The sequence below is a fragment of the Caretta caretta genome, chromosome 5, assembly GCF_965140235.1.
Source record: "Caretta caretta isolate rCarCar2 chromosome 5, rCarCar1.hap1, whole genome shotgun sequence".
Classification (NCBI taxonomy): Eukaryota; Metazoa; Chordata; order Testudines; family Cheloniidae; genus Caretta; species Caretta caretta.
The window spans coordinates 134,346,471-134,361,151 of record NC_134210.1 but is presented as its reverse complement, the minus strand read 5'-3'; positions in this window follow the sequence as shown (position 1 = coordinate 134,361,151).

Sequence of the window (14,681 nt, the reverse complement as noted above, 5' to 3'; positions counted from 1 at the left end):
GAGGAGAGGCTGAGGGAACTGGTATTGTTTAGTCTGCAGAAGAGAAGAATGAGGGGGGATTTGATAGCTGCTTTCGACTACATGAGAGGTGGTTCCAGAGAGGATGGTTCTAGACTATTCTCAGTGGTAGATGAGGATAGGACAAGGAGTAATGGTCTCAAGTTGCAGTGGGGGAGGTTTAGGTTGGATATTAGGAAAAACTTTTTCACTAGGAGGGTGGTGAAACACTGGAATGCGTTACCTAGGGAGGTGGTGGAATCTCCTTCCTTAGAAGTTTTTAAGGTCAGGCTTGACAAAGCCCTGGCTGGGATGATTTAATTGGGGATTGGTCCTGCTTTGAGCAGGGGGTTGGACTAGATGACCTCCTGAGGTCCCTTCCAACCCTGATATTCTATGATTCTATGATTCCACTACCATTTTGTTCTTTCCTTCTACCATCTTCTTGACCAAACAATACATTCTCCCATTCATGAATCTCACACCCACAATTCCAACCATTCATTCAACACTCCCTGCGGAGCCAGTGCAGCCTCATGAATGCTGCACGAGACTGAAACTCAGAAGACATGGGTTGTATTCCAAGCTCAGACCCTGGCCTGCTGGGTGACTTTGGGCAAGTCACGTCACTCCTCTGTGTCTCAGGTTTCAGAGTAGCAGCCTTGTTAGTCTGTATTCGCAAAAAGAAAAGGAGTACTTGTGGCACCCTAGAGATTAACAAATTTATTTGAGCATGAGCTTTTGTGAGCTACAGCTCACTTCATCCAATGAAGCGAGCTGTAGCTCATGAAAGCTTATGCTCAAATAAATTTGTTAGTCTCTAAGGTGCCACAAGTACTCCTTTTTCTTTCTGTGTCTCAGTTTCTCTATCTATAAAATGGGGATAATGATACTGATATGAGGAAAATTGCAACATAACAGCTAGGTATTAATTATTAGCACTTCTGCTTCCTTCTAGAATTCTCCCCTCTCTCTCTGCTGAGGATCTTACTGACTTTTCCCAAAGAGAAATTTGACAAGATTGAAGGGGGACTTCAGAAACTAGTTATAAAAATCTCTCGATAAAGTGGATTATCAGAGCCCATGGTAGAGAGAAGTCTCCGACATAATACAGATGGCTTTTACAGAAGTCTGATTTTCCATTTTCAACATCAATCACTGAAGTTCCTTGAATTGTTTTGAAATGCATTAGACTAGTCATCTAAGGACCTTTGAAATGTATTAGTCACTCATAGCCGTGCACGGTGGCCTGTGGAAGTTCTTTATATAATGAATGGGAAGTCTTTGAACAGTGATATTTGTAGCTAGCTGTAAATAAATCCAGGACTTTTGCTTAACTATCCCAGTGGCTCTTTTGACCAAAGTGGAGAGCAGGAAGATGAAGCTGCATTCTGTACCATTCATGTCTGTTTCATGTCTATCTTTGTCAGGTATTACCTTGGTGTAAATTCAACCATGATCAGATTTGAGGACATCATCAAAACTGAAGAAAAAACCAGACAAGGGCAGAACCCAACTACAAAAGGGCTTGCAGATATCAGAACAGAGGGAGCTGCAGAAAATAAAGGAAAGCTTGGCACTAGTAGACATACAGCCAGGGAGAGGAAATGAAAAGTATTGATACAAACAGGGGCACAGTAACCAACTAGTCACATCGGTGGCATAAAAATAAGTTTCTTTTTATCTTGTTTCCTTCAGTGCCGTCAGGGGATTTCTAAGCCCATTCTAAGGTACATATTTTTCCTCACTAAAGGCAATATCCAAAATGGTATCCATTATTAGTATTTTCACAGGATTTTGCCAATGGTTCCAAACTAACAACATGTGGCTCATTAATTAGCTGACTCTCAGTCCAAGACTGAGGGCCAGGGGCTGTACAAATGCGTAGCAAGAGGCAAAATTTTCCCTACACAGCTTACAAGACAGACAAGGATTTAGACTAGAAACAAAGACACAGAGTTCATCCGGTCTGTATGTGAGTCTTATTGAGATTAAAAGTAAATACTTTTTTAAAGTATTTAAGTCTCAATGAGAACTTTTGTAACTATCCAATTACATTAAGCCTAAGATGAACTGAACACCAGCTGAGATGAGGAACAAAATTCCCTCTGGGGTAATTTCCCCTTTATCGCACAAGGAGGGGCATACTTCTGCAGGCTGTGGTAATGGCAACGGTTTGTACTATCAGAAGAGGGTTACAGTTTTCTCTGAAGCATCTGGGGCATTGTCCATTGAGGGGTACATAATAGCCTACTACATGGACCACTGCATTATCCAGTGACAATGGTAATAATGCCTTAATGCCTCAGACAAACTGAGTAGTGCTACTCCACAGAATAAGAGGTAGGTCTGAAGTAGTAGGTTCTTGGTTCTTGTTTCCTTTGTGCAATGGATAATACACTGTTCGTAAAAGGACCCATCGTGATCCCGAAGCAACAGCTTTAGCAAGTATGCCAAACCAGAAATGTGCCCTTGGCCTAACCAGAGAGAAATAGGTTACGTTTGTCTCAGGTGGAAGTCACTTCCTTGCTAATATCAGAACCCCTCAGTAATACAAATCATGGGACCAGATTCTCACTTAGTGTAGATATACAGAGCTCCATAGAAATCAGGCGAGGATTTTGCCCATTATTAGGTGCACTGTACTTTATTCTTCCCGTACTACTCAACCCATACAGGGATTGATTCAATGCCCACTGTAATCAGTGGGACTCTTGGATTCATAGGTCTGGGTTGTATTTGGCCTTAACATAGGTGTGCAATGGGGAAGGAGGTAATGAGCTTGGGTACTCTTGCATGACCAAACAGAACTGCAGCCCTATGGACAGCTCAGTCCTGACTCTCTTTGGGGGCATGCGTAACATAGACAATGCCAAAGAGCACTCCGTGATGACCTTTAGAGTGGAGAGACACTTGCAGCTCAACCAAGTCTTTTCCTCCTCCTTAAATGACTGTCTTCCTGCACAGTGATCAGTTCCAGAAACAGTCACGCTACCTGCTCTGGCTCAGCTGTCTTGAGAAAAAACAAACTGCTTCCAACCCTATACTGAATGTGGCACACAAATGATGGACTGGAGTTTACAAATTCAGCTCCCAGAGTGGCCTTTCTCAGCCTGTCACATTTGTGAGGAGAAAGGATACTTTGGACTTTGAAAATGAGCAGGCAGTTGTTGCAGGCACATTGAAAGGTGCATGGAGAATCTTGACTGTAAATGCAGAAAGCACAATGTCAGATTAAAAATAAAACCAAGATACTTGCAGATAAATGTTTAGAAAACAACCAGCTACCATACTTGTGTTTTCATCTTGCAGCTATACAGAAATAAACATTAATGTGAGCGCTTCAAGAAATTGATCACGTGCCAAAGGCCAGATCCTTAGCAGATGTGGCATAGCTCCATTGACTTCAGTGGAACTATGCTGGTGTACACAGCAGCTGGCCTAGAAGAGGCAAGCATTGGACTAGATTCTGATCCTAGTAACACCAGTGTAAATACAAATTAGCTCCGCTGAGTTACTCCAGATTCACACTGGGGTTACTGAGATCAGAATGTAGTCCATTGGGCCATATTAATTGGCGTAAGTTACACACCAGATGTAATTGCCTCATAAATGGTGTGTAAATGGTAAAGTAGGATACCTTGAAATGATTTAGCATTCAGTGGCTGTGCAAAATGAATGGGACTTACACACCTTGAAGATGGAAAAGGAGTATGTAGCATGCAAAGCAACTAAATGCAGGGTATAAGGGAAAGCAGCAGACCCGGCTTTATTTTGTGCCCTCCTGTTAGCTGCTTTTCCTCCAAGCCTATCTCCTCTCTCCTCACAGCATGTGCAAGTTACATTACTTTTGCACACTCACTGAATGCCCAATTGTTGCAAATGTTATCACTTTACTACTCACGTTTGTTTTATGGCCATTGAACTTGGCACGGAGACTTCACTAAGAGCTGCATGCCCTTACACCAGAAGTGTGATATCTAGGAGGAACAGTGGCTTTTTGTTGTTGTCATCGCTGATGGAATGGTTTTTAATAATTTTATGCTTTAGCATCAGTTACAAACTAGGAGACTATGCAGCTACAAAAACAAGCAGCTTAATCAGCACTCTTAAGATTTCTCTAAAATAGAGGCAACCTGTGTGGTAAAGTTTCCTTTACCTTGATGTCTAGAGATTAGCAAAAATTTACTTATTTTGATCATGGCTTCTTGAAAATGTGAGTTTCAGCCCCTCTTGGAATTCCATTTAGTTCTGAATGGGGTGGGCTAAGAGGAAATAAGAAGAAGAATCAGGAAGGCAAACGCTGCATTTGGAAGACTCAAAAACATCTCCCTCAAGACAAAACTGAATGTGTACAAAGCAATTGTTATCGCCATCACAATGTATAGCAGTGAGACATGAAAGATAGGCAAAAGCTGGATGCATTTCATCACAAATGTCTGAGAAGAATATTGGGAATAACATATAGAGATAGGAAGACGAATGAAGAAGTCAGAAAAATTAATGGTCAAGGCCAGGGCCATCCGTAGCTATTCTGGGGCCCTACGCAGCCCACCCCCCACGGCGCAGCTGGGGCCAGGTCGCTGCACTTCCTGCCGCCAGTGGGAAGGGGAGCAGCGGGGCAGAGCAGGGGCTGAGCAGAGTCGAAGGCCATGGGGAGGAGGCGGGTAGTGGCTGGAGCAGCACGTAGCTGTGCAGGGCACCAGGAAATTTGGTGTCCCAAATTTCCTGGTGCCCTACGCAGCTGTGTACTTTGCGTATGGATAGGGATGGCCCTGGTGAAGGCACCCTCTCACAAATAATCTATAAAAGAAGACTTCAGTTGCTAGGACATGTGCTGAGAATGGAAAAAGAATGCTTACCAAATACCGCCCTTGAATGGAAGCCAGAAAACGCAAGAAGTAAGAGAGGAAGACCGCGAATAACATGGAAATGAACAGCTCTGAACGACATCCATCATCTGAACATGAAATGGGAAGATTTGGAGAGAAGGGCAGTTGACAGGCAAGGATGGAAAATGTGGGTAGCCCAATGTGCAGCAAAGCACTGCCCCCCCCCCCCGGCTCCCATTGGCCGGGAATGGGGAACTGCGGCCAATGGGAACTTCGGGAGTGGTACCCACAGGCGAGGACAGCCTGCCCTACCCCACCCCCAGGAGCTGCTACTGGACATGCTGGCCCCTTCTGGGAGCGGCGTGGAGCCCAGGCAGGCACAAAGCCACTGGGCACCACTGCCACCCCAGAGCTGCTCGAGGTAAGCGGCATTGGGCCGGAGCCTGCACCCCGAACTCCTCCTGCACCCTGCATCCCAACTCCCTGCCTTGAGCTCCCTGTTGCACCCCTCCTGCACCCCAACCCGCAACCCCCTTCCCTGAGCCCCCTCCTGCACTCCGCACCCCCTCCTACACCCCAATCCCTTTCCCTGAGCCCCCAACCCCCTGCCCTGAGCCCCCTGCCGCACCCCTCCTGCACCCCAACCCCCTGCCCTGAGCTCCCTCCTGCACACCGCACCCCCTCCTACACCCTGCACTCCCTCCCGCACCCCAACCCCCTGCTCCAGCCCTACATTCATGGCCCTGCATACAATTTCCCCACCCAGATGTGGCCCTCGGGCCAAAAAGTTTGCCCACCCCTGGTCTAGCAGATAGGCCACTGGATTTGGAGACCTGGGTTCTATTCCTGTTTCTTCCGCTGACCAGCTGGGTGAACTTGCTAGGAGCTGTACACAGAGTAAGAGGACAGTCCTTGACACAAAGAGCAGGACTCTAGCCATCTGACAGAACTGATAAGGCTGCAAGACAATGAACTGTGAATTATATGAGTGATCGCATCATGGAGTGTTACGTTTGGGATTTGATGAAGCTCGTATGATGACTGGCTGCTTTTCTGGAACTCAGAAATTCATTCACAGTGAGTATCTAGTTGCAGCGTATGTTTGTGCAACCCACTATCTGAACGTGGTGATCAATACACCTAGTGAGATTCCTGCACTTGGCAACAGTTTGGTTATAATTGCAACAACAACTTTCATCAATAAATCAACCTAACAAGTGACCTATCTGCAACATCCTGTCAAAAGTGCTTCTGATGACATAGCAAGTCCTTTACAGCACTGCACATTTACCAGCTTTCGATGTGTGACATAACACTGTCATTATTTTCCACCCAGGTCTTTTGAATATGGTGGAGAATATAGAAGGTTTGAACATACCACAAGATGTATAAATACTCTCCTTTGTGCTTTACAGGATATAAAGTTTTATCATCTCAACATCTTTGAATCAGCTTTGCATAAGACAAACATGCTAGCCATAGATATTGACTTGATTGTGGCTAAGAAACTGTATTGAAATGGTGAAACAGACCATTGAAGATGGGTATCGAGATGAGGATGAACTCAAAAACAAAACAAAATTTAGTTCATGTTTTTCAATGAGACACGGTTCCAAAGGACTTATACTACTGCCACTATGTACCACTGGACTCTGTATAACAATCTTACAGACTTTCACTGTTTCTTCCATTTATGGATAGTTTACTCATGAAGCTAAGAGACAGATTTCAAGCTACAGTAAAATTGCCTGCCGTTTTTTTTGCTTTGCTGTATATATAGTCCACTGAATTTGAACCATCAGTTAAGCAACTTCTTGTCAGATGATCAATATCAGTGCAAGGATTTTCTAAAAGTTAGGCTCCTATGTCAATAAATAATTAGGTGCCTAAATAACTTGCCTGATTTTCAGAAATTCTGAGCATTAAGTAGCTCCATATCTAAGTGTTTTTTCTCTCCTTGGTTCTTTTTGTTTGTTAGATGGCAGCTGTTCTGCATTTTAAATGTTTGGGGAAAAATCCCTGTCTAGCTTCATAAACCAAACACCGTAACTTTTTAAATTCCTCTTTAAAGCCTACCTCTACCATGTCTACAAATAACTCACATCTGGCAAGGGCTACCCGTGACTTCTGATTTTCTGCTAAAACTCTGTTCATCTATTATATCTTCTTCCACTCCAACCTCATTTGGCTCCTTGCACCTGTTGTTTCTTCCCTGACATGTCGATTGTGAGCTCTCTGTGACAGAGACTGTCATCTTTGCTACTTGTCTGAACAGGGCCTAGTACAATAGGGTCCTGACGGGGGATCCTAGGTGCTGCCACCATATAGCCTCATCTTCACCCTGGACATTCATTATTATTAAAGACTGTTAAGTCTTGAAACTTTAGGATAATTGTCTCAATGTAAGACCGTGAGGGAAGTCTCTCCATTTTTATGATAGACCTATATACAGTTCTTCCTTTTCCCTGTAATGTCTTTTCAAGTGCTGTACGTGGTTATCAGCAAGATTATTGTTGTAGCAACCAGGCAAGGTACTAACAAACTTCAACAGAACTTTATTTTTAAAGTGGAAACCTCTTTATGAAGCTGCTGCTGCACCCTTGGTAGCTCTCACTCCACCTCCTCAACTCCCCCCTCCCCCCTTCCTGTTTCCTGTCCTTTCCTGTCCCAGTTCTAATAATTACAAGCAGCATCTAAACACCACATTCCCTCCTCTCTTAAGAAACTCTCCCAATTAAAATAATCATTGTTGTTCTAACCACAGGAACAAATATGAAACAAGACACTATACTGTTGGCAGAAATATTACACTGAAAACACTGGAGATACTACATAACCTAGTCTCTAGTCCAGACAGGTGGTCGTCTGGGTCTGACAGGCCGTCTCTCAAGCCCCGGTTCCAGTGCAATGTCTTGTTGTGTTGATACTACGGTGAAGTCATCCCATGCAGACTGGGTGTTGGCATAATCTCCTCTTGGTGCATAGGCAGGTGCAAGATAAGAAGCATGCCATACCCACCCATCAGAAAGTCGATAGGTGTAAGGTCCCTTCTTCTCTATGATTTTAAGAGGAGCTGTGAATTTATGGTCCCCTTTGCGTAAAATTCCAGGTTTTCATATTCTAATGAAGGAACCACATTCAACCTTTGGTTCCTTAGCACTCCACCGCTTGTCTGTGAAAGCCTTAGAGTTTGCTTCGTTCTGCTCAACTGTTTTTCTCACATCATCCTCATTTGGGGCATCAGGTCGTGCCTTTAACAATCCAGCAATGTTCAGTTTAGTATTTATCTGTTTCCCATGCCGTAACTCTGCAGGTGACCTTTGCATTGTGGCATGTCGTGTAGCCCGGTACGCTTGCAAGAAATCAGTTGTGAAGGTTATCCACAATCGCCCTTCCAGTTTAGCCATTTGCAAACTCTCTTTCAAAGTTCTGTTAAATCGTTCAATTTCCCCATTGGCTTGAGGGTAATATAGGGATGACCTTCTGTGTAAAATGTTCCTCTCTGCTAGAAAAGTTTCAAACTCCAGGGAAGTAAATTGACTACCATTATCTGAAACCAGTTCTTTGGGTTACCTTCCCTGCTAAAAACTGAAGAGAGGAACTTAATTACTGTAGCAGAAGAGATTTGCGATGTAAACGCTACCTCAGGCCATTTCCTGAAATAGTCTATTAAAGTGATGGCATAACGGCAGTCACTTGGAGCAGTATCAAAGGGTCCTACAATGTCAATTGCCACTTTTTCCCATGCAGATTCAGGAAGAGGAACAGGCTGTAATGGAGGGGTACATGTCACTGCTGTCTTATCATGCATTTGGCAAGTGACACAGGATTTTATGAGTGCTTCAGTTTGAGAGTCCATCCCTGGCCACCAATACAGATCCCGTAGTTGTTGTTTGGTTCGGACAATTCCTTGATGAGTATCATGTGCCAGGTGTATGAGTTTTGACTGTAATTCTTCTGGCACAAGTAGCTGGTGAGTACCTCGTAGCACACCGCCATCAAGCAAAGAAAGTTCATCCCAAACTCTAAAATAAGGCAGCAAAACTGGGTCAAGGTTTTCAGGGTTACTGGGCCATCTCTTTGTCAGAAATCCCCATAGTTTTTGTTGAATTGGACACGCTGAACAAGCAGCTTAAAATTGTTGTCTTGTAACTGCAGTAAGAGTGCTTGTAATAAGCGCAACCACTACATCCTCATCCTCCAGTGGACCATCTGGTGAAGGCAAAGGCAGGTGAGAAAGGCAATCAGCGACCACATTTTGGTTTCCAGGGTTATATTCCAGTTCATAATTGAAAGAGAGTAGTCTTGCAGACCATCTAGCAATACGGTATCCTGATCTTCCCAGTCCTTTTGTGGTGAGCAACGTCGTCAAAGGACTGTGGTCTGTGCGCAACTTGAACGTGCGGCCCCACAGGTAAGTTCTCCATTTTTCAGTAGCCCAGACACAAGCAAGTGCTTCTTTTTCGACTGTAGAATATTTCCTCTCAGCATTACTTAGTGTCCTTGAAGCAAATGCAAGAGTCCTCTCTGTGTTGTCCTCATGAAGTTGTGTGAGGACAGCCCCAAGTCCATAATCAGAAGCATCAGTAGTTACAATTGTGGGCAATGCAGGACTGAATAGTGCAAGTAGTGGACTATGTACAAGCAAGTCTTTCACCGTTTCAAAACTAGCTTGTGCATCCATTGTCCACACTAAGGTTGAACTTCTCCGTAGTAATTCTCATAACGGCTCAATAACGGCTCAATGATAGAAGCATAACTGGGAATGAATTTTGCATACCAGGAGCTAAGACCCAAGAAGGAACGTAAGGTTTGCAAATCTGTTGGAGGAGGAGCATTTGAAATTGCCAGGATATGATCTGGATCACGTTTTAGTCCAGTCTGTGAAATTGTATGCCCCAGAAAGGAGAGTTCAGTTTGTCTAAATTTGCATTTGGACCTACTGAGCTTGAGGCCTGCTTTGCTGATGCAGTTTAGTACAGACTGCAGGTTATTCTCATGCTCCTCAGAAGTATTTCCAAACACTATAATATCATCCAGATAGCACTGAACTCCATGTTGATTCTTCAGAATCAATTACATCATTTTTTGGAAGGCACTTGGGGCAGATGCGAGACCGTATGGAACACGTTTAAAAAGAAATAGTCCCTCATGTGTAATAAATGCTGTGAGGTCTCTGCTATCTTCATGCAACATAATCTGGTAATATGCGCTCTGCAAATCAAGAGTAGAAAACATCTTTGCTCCACAGAGTTCTGCAAATACTTCTTCTATGTGACGAAGAGGATGGCTGTCAATCACAATAGGTTTATTTGGCTCCCTTAAGTCCACACAAAGGCGAATGCCTCCACCCTTCTTCTGCATCACTACTATAGGTGAAACCCATTCCGAGGAGTCAATCTCTTCAATAATGTCCTTTTGAACAAGTTTTCTAAGTTCCTCTGAAACAGCTTCCCTGACTGAAAATGGTAAGCACCGTAACTTCTGCCATACAGGCATGACATTATTCTTCACTTTAACTTTATGCAGAAACCCATAAGCACAGCCGAGTTTCTCCCCAACCTCGTGTTGTGTCCCAGCTGAAACTGGTGTGTGTACCGCAAGAGAGCTTTGCTGAGGAAGATCAATTCATCCATTAACTACCCTGAGATTTAAAGCCGCCAATAAATCTCTGCCAAGGATAGGAGTGCCTTTGTGGACAATGTAGAACTCTGAAGTTACACAGCAATCACCAAAAGTAACTATTGCTGGCAGGAAGCCATGCACTGGAATATGTTTTTTAAAATAGCACGCCAAGTGAAGTTTGGGTTCAGTAAGAGGCACATCTTTAAAGTAATGCAAATACATGGAATCAGGTAGTATAGATACTGCTGAGCCAGTGTCCAACATTAGCTGAATAGAGTGTGATTTGTCTGAGGATATGGCGGAAACGTTTACAGTGCACTTTATTTGTTTTGGAATATGTGCGGTAGTGATTTTGTCCACGCTCAGCACAGTAACATCTGGTATTGTAACTGCATGCACCTTTTGATTGAACTGGCTGCTGCGACATACTTTAGCAAAATGCCCAATCTTTTTGCAATGATTGCACTGAACTACTTTTGCCAGACATCCTGTGTAGCTTCCAAGGTGTTGTGGGCATCCACAGCGAAAGCATGCTTTTACTGTATTTTGAATTTGCTGATTCGGTGGTTTTCCATTAGTTTCCCTCTTGTAATCATTTGTCTGCTGCAATAGTGAACTTTTCTGCAAAGGAGTCACAGCCTGGACTGTGCCTCCTGTATCCATGCTCATTATTTTGGCTTCAGCTGTAGCTGACTCAATCTGAGTAGCAATGGTAATTGCTTTTGCTAGTGTAAGTTGTGGTTCTAGAAGTAAGCGTTCTCTTACATGAAGCATGGTTGTTTTCCCAATGAGCTGGTTTCTAATCATCTCAACTGCCATATTCCCAAAGTCACAAGTTACAATCAGACTCCTCAGGGAAGCAATATACTGCATTATAGTCTCCCCTGTTTTCTGCTCACGCTGGCGAAATCTGTAGCGATTAGCTACTACATTCACTTTTGGCACAAAAAAGTTCTTTAATGCAGTGAGTGCAGTCTCATATTTATCATCTGCAAGGGGAAAAGTGTAAAATATACGCTGCCCTTCTGCTCCAAGGCAGTGGATTAACAGAGCACGCTTTCTTACTTCAGAAATCTCTGTAGCACTGATTGCAAGCAGATAAGTCTCAAACATATGGATCCAGGCAGTAAAAGCAATTGGAGGCTCACCTGGGCTTTGCAGAAAGGGTGCAGGTGGGTTCAGAGGCAGAAGATCCATCCTCGTCACCAAAATGTTGTAGCAACCAGGCAAGGTACTAACAAACTTCAACAGAACTTTATTTTTAAAGTGGAAACCTCTTTACCAAGCTGCTGCTGCACCCTTAGTAGCTCTCAGTCCACCTCCTCAACTTCCCCCCCCTTCCTGTTTCCTGTCCTTTCAGACTCCCAACAGCCAGTACTCCCAGTTCTAATAATTACAAGCAGCATCTAAACACCACAATTATGCTTTTTACCTAATTTTCCAGATGGAAGCACAATAGGTTTCATAGCAGGTTGTCACAGATTAGCTTCAGTGTCTCTGGAGGGTTCAGCTATACAACAAAGGGAAGCTAAAAAAGATATTCTACACTGGTGAAGGCCTCTGTTACTCAGTGTTCAGATGAAGTGAGCTGTAGCTCACGAAAGCTCATGCTCAAATAAATTGGTTAGTCTCTAAGATGCCACAAGTACTCCTTTTCTTGTTGCGAATACAGAGTAACACGGCTGTTACTCTGAAATCTGCAACCGCATTTAGTATCCTATGCACATTGCTAGCCTTTGAACTGACATCAGGCATATGATTAATCTGAATATGGACAGCAGTTCCAAAGGGTTTTAACCAATACTGCATGAAATCGATAGAATACTGAAATTGTCCAAAATCAAGTTTGGTTTGGGTTCCATCGCATCATAGATCAATAGTCCAAGTTTACGAAGCTTGCCAATGTCAGGTCTCCTCAATAATCCTCTCCAAAGATGCCCCAAAGCCATTCCCTGCCATCCCTGGGCCACACACCTTCTCTGATATCTTCAGAAGTGACCCTGTTGCTCAGTTTGTGGGAGAGGCTAGCCACTCCCATCCTTTTATCTGCTTTGATTCTACTTAGTAGCAGATGACAAGTTTCTGCCTCATCCCAGCAGGTATATCGTACTGCTGCTCAGTTTGTGCTACTTCTTCTTTACTCTTCAAGAGTTTTCTGAGGGGCAATATGTGTCTTACACACACATACCAGTCTTTTCACAGCCAATGATTCGAGGGAATTCAGATGCTCTATAATCCCTTGTGCAATACGTGCTAGGCAAGATGCTATCATCTCCATTCACTGAATTTGTACCTCCAAGGACTGGATGGTTATCAATGCCTGCAAAGTTCAAAGAGTCTGGGGCTTGAAATTTTCAGAAGTGGGAGCCCCAAGATCCCTATTTAAGTGCTTAAATAAGTGGCTGACTTTCAGCAGCTGCCTGGCACCCACGACATGTGCCCCTATAGTAAGTGTGTTCATTCTGATTATGGCAAACATTTATTTCTATTATCATCAGAGTGAAGCCCCATTTTTAAGAGAAAAACTACATGCAACCATGCATACCAAAGCCACATCACCCTTTTGGGTTGACATATTGAACATGACCATTTGTACCTCTTTTTGTTTGTTTTAGTCCCATTTACATTTTTATTTTTCCTTCAGGAGAGGCTATCCACATTCTGAAGATTTCCTGATCTCATCTACCATAGTCCTTTCAGCTGAAACATGTTTATTTTGCATTACACCTGAAATTGTCTTCCATATATTGATTAGCTACAAGGCGTATAGCATGTGCAGATCCAAACAAGCTGACCTGGCTTTAAGCAACTCTTGTTTTATTTGAGATCTTGATAGAATCATAGAAATTAGACTCTGGAAAGACAGTTGATTTAGTCCACCTCCCTGGATTGCTTCCTGGAGAGTATTATTGAGTGATGTTGCCATCATGCCACCTGGCATGATGCTTAACACTCATAAGAAATTTTTGTCATGGCTGCAGCACTGGTTATGTTTAGAGGTATTCAGTACTGCAGTATGCCAACTCCTGTTTGCCTGCAGTCACTGCAAGGCTCTGCGTAATTACAAAGGCTTTGTATAAAAATGGATTCGCTCTTACAACTGATACAAACTTGTGCATGAAATTGGTTGGTATTGTCTATTTGCCTCTTTGCAAGGAAGAGGAAGGATGATCTTGGGGTTGAGCCACCGGATTGGGACTTGGGCTGTCTAGGTTCACTCCCCTGCTCTGCCACAGGCATCCTGAGTAACGGTGGAGAAATCCCTTTACCTCTCCAGGCCTCAGCTGTAAATGGGATAAGCAATACTTTCTCCCATATGTTGTCATGTCCATTGAGACTGTAAACTTTTTAGGGCAGGGACTATCTGTGTGTTTGTACAGCATCAAGAGCTGGCTGGCTAACAGAATTTAGCTCCCAGAAATTTCAAATTGGGAGGGGGGGGGTACCAGTTGCAAATCATGATGTGAAATTTTTCATGGGCATTAAATTCTGAAAAAAATCCATGTGGTGAGAATTGAAATGGAATTTTCTGTCTGCCTCGGTAGGCTGCTCAACAGCTAGGCAAGCCAAATGCTTTGACAGTCAGGAAGACCAGGGAGCCTGTGGGGCCAGGCTGGGGAGCTGGCAGGAAGCCCGGCAGGGGGGCTGGCCGGCCTTCCTGGTTTCTGTCACAAGTTGCAATGGAACTGATATGTTCTCGCCGAACGTTTCAATCTCTCTGTATCAGCATTTTCTGTTGGGAAAAACTGCTCCATAGGAAACTTTCCAATAAGTTATAACAGCAGCTAGCACAATGGAGCCACAATCTCAGCCGGAGCTTCTAAGAGCTACTGTAATACAATTAATAACAGAGTAATCTCCACATCTCACCGTGACTGCCTCTGAGCTGATCAGCTGCCGCAGCAGAGTTCAAGGAGTGAATGACCTTGAGCGTTTATTTTTTGACTTGGTCCTTTCTACACAGGACTGAGGATGTAAACAATGCCCACGTGATTAGAAAGAGAAAGGATTTTTCTCTACAGATACATCAATCCAACACCTTTCAACAATGGCTCAACAGGGACATAAATTGTCAGTATGCAAAACCTTAGAACAAATTTTGAAAGCAAGAGTAATTAAAGATAGAGGTAAATGGTAATTAGATAAAATACAATATGGTTTTACAAAAGGCAGATCACGCCAGACGAACCTGATTGCTTTCTTTGAGAAGACAACAAAATTTCTAGA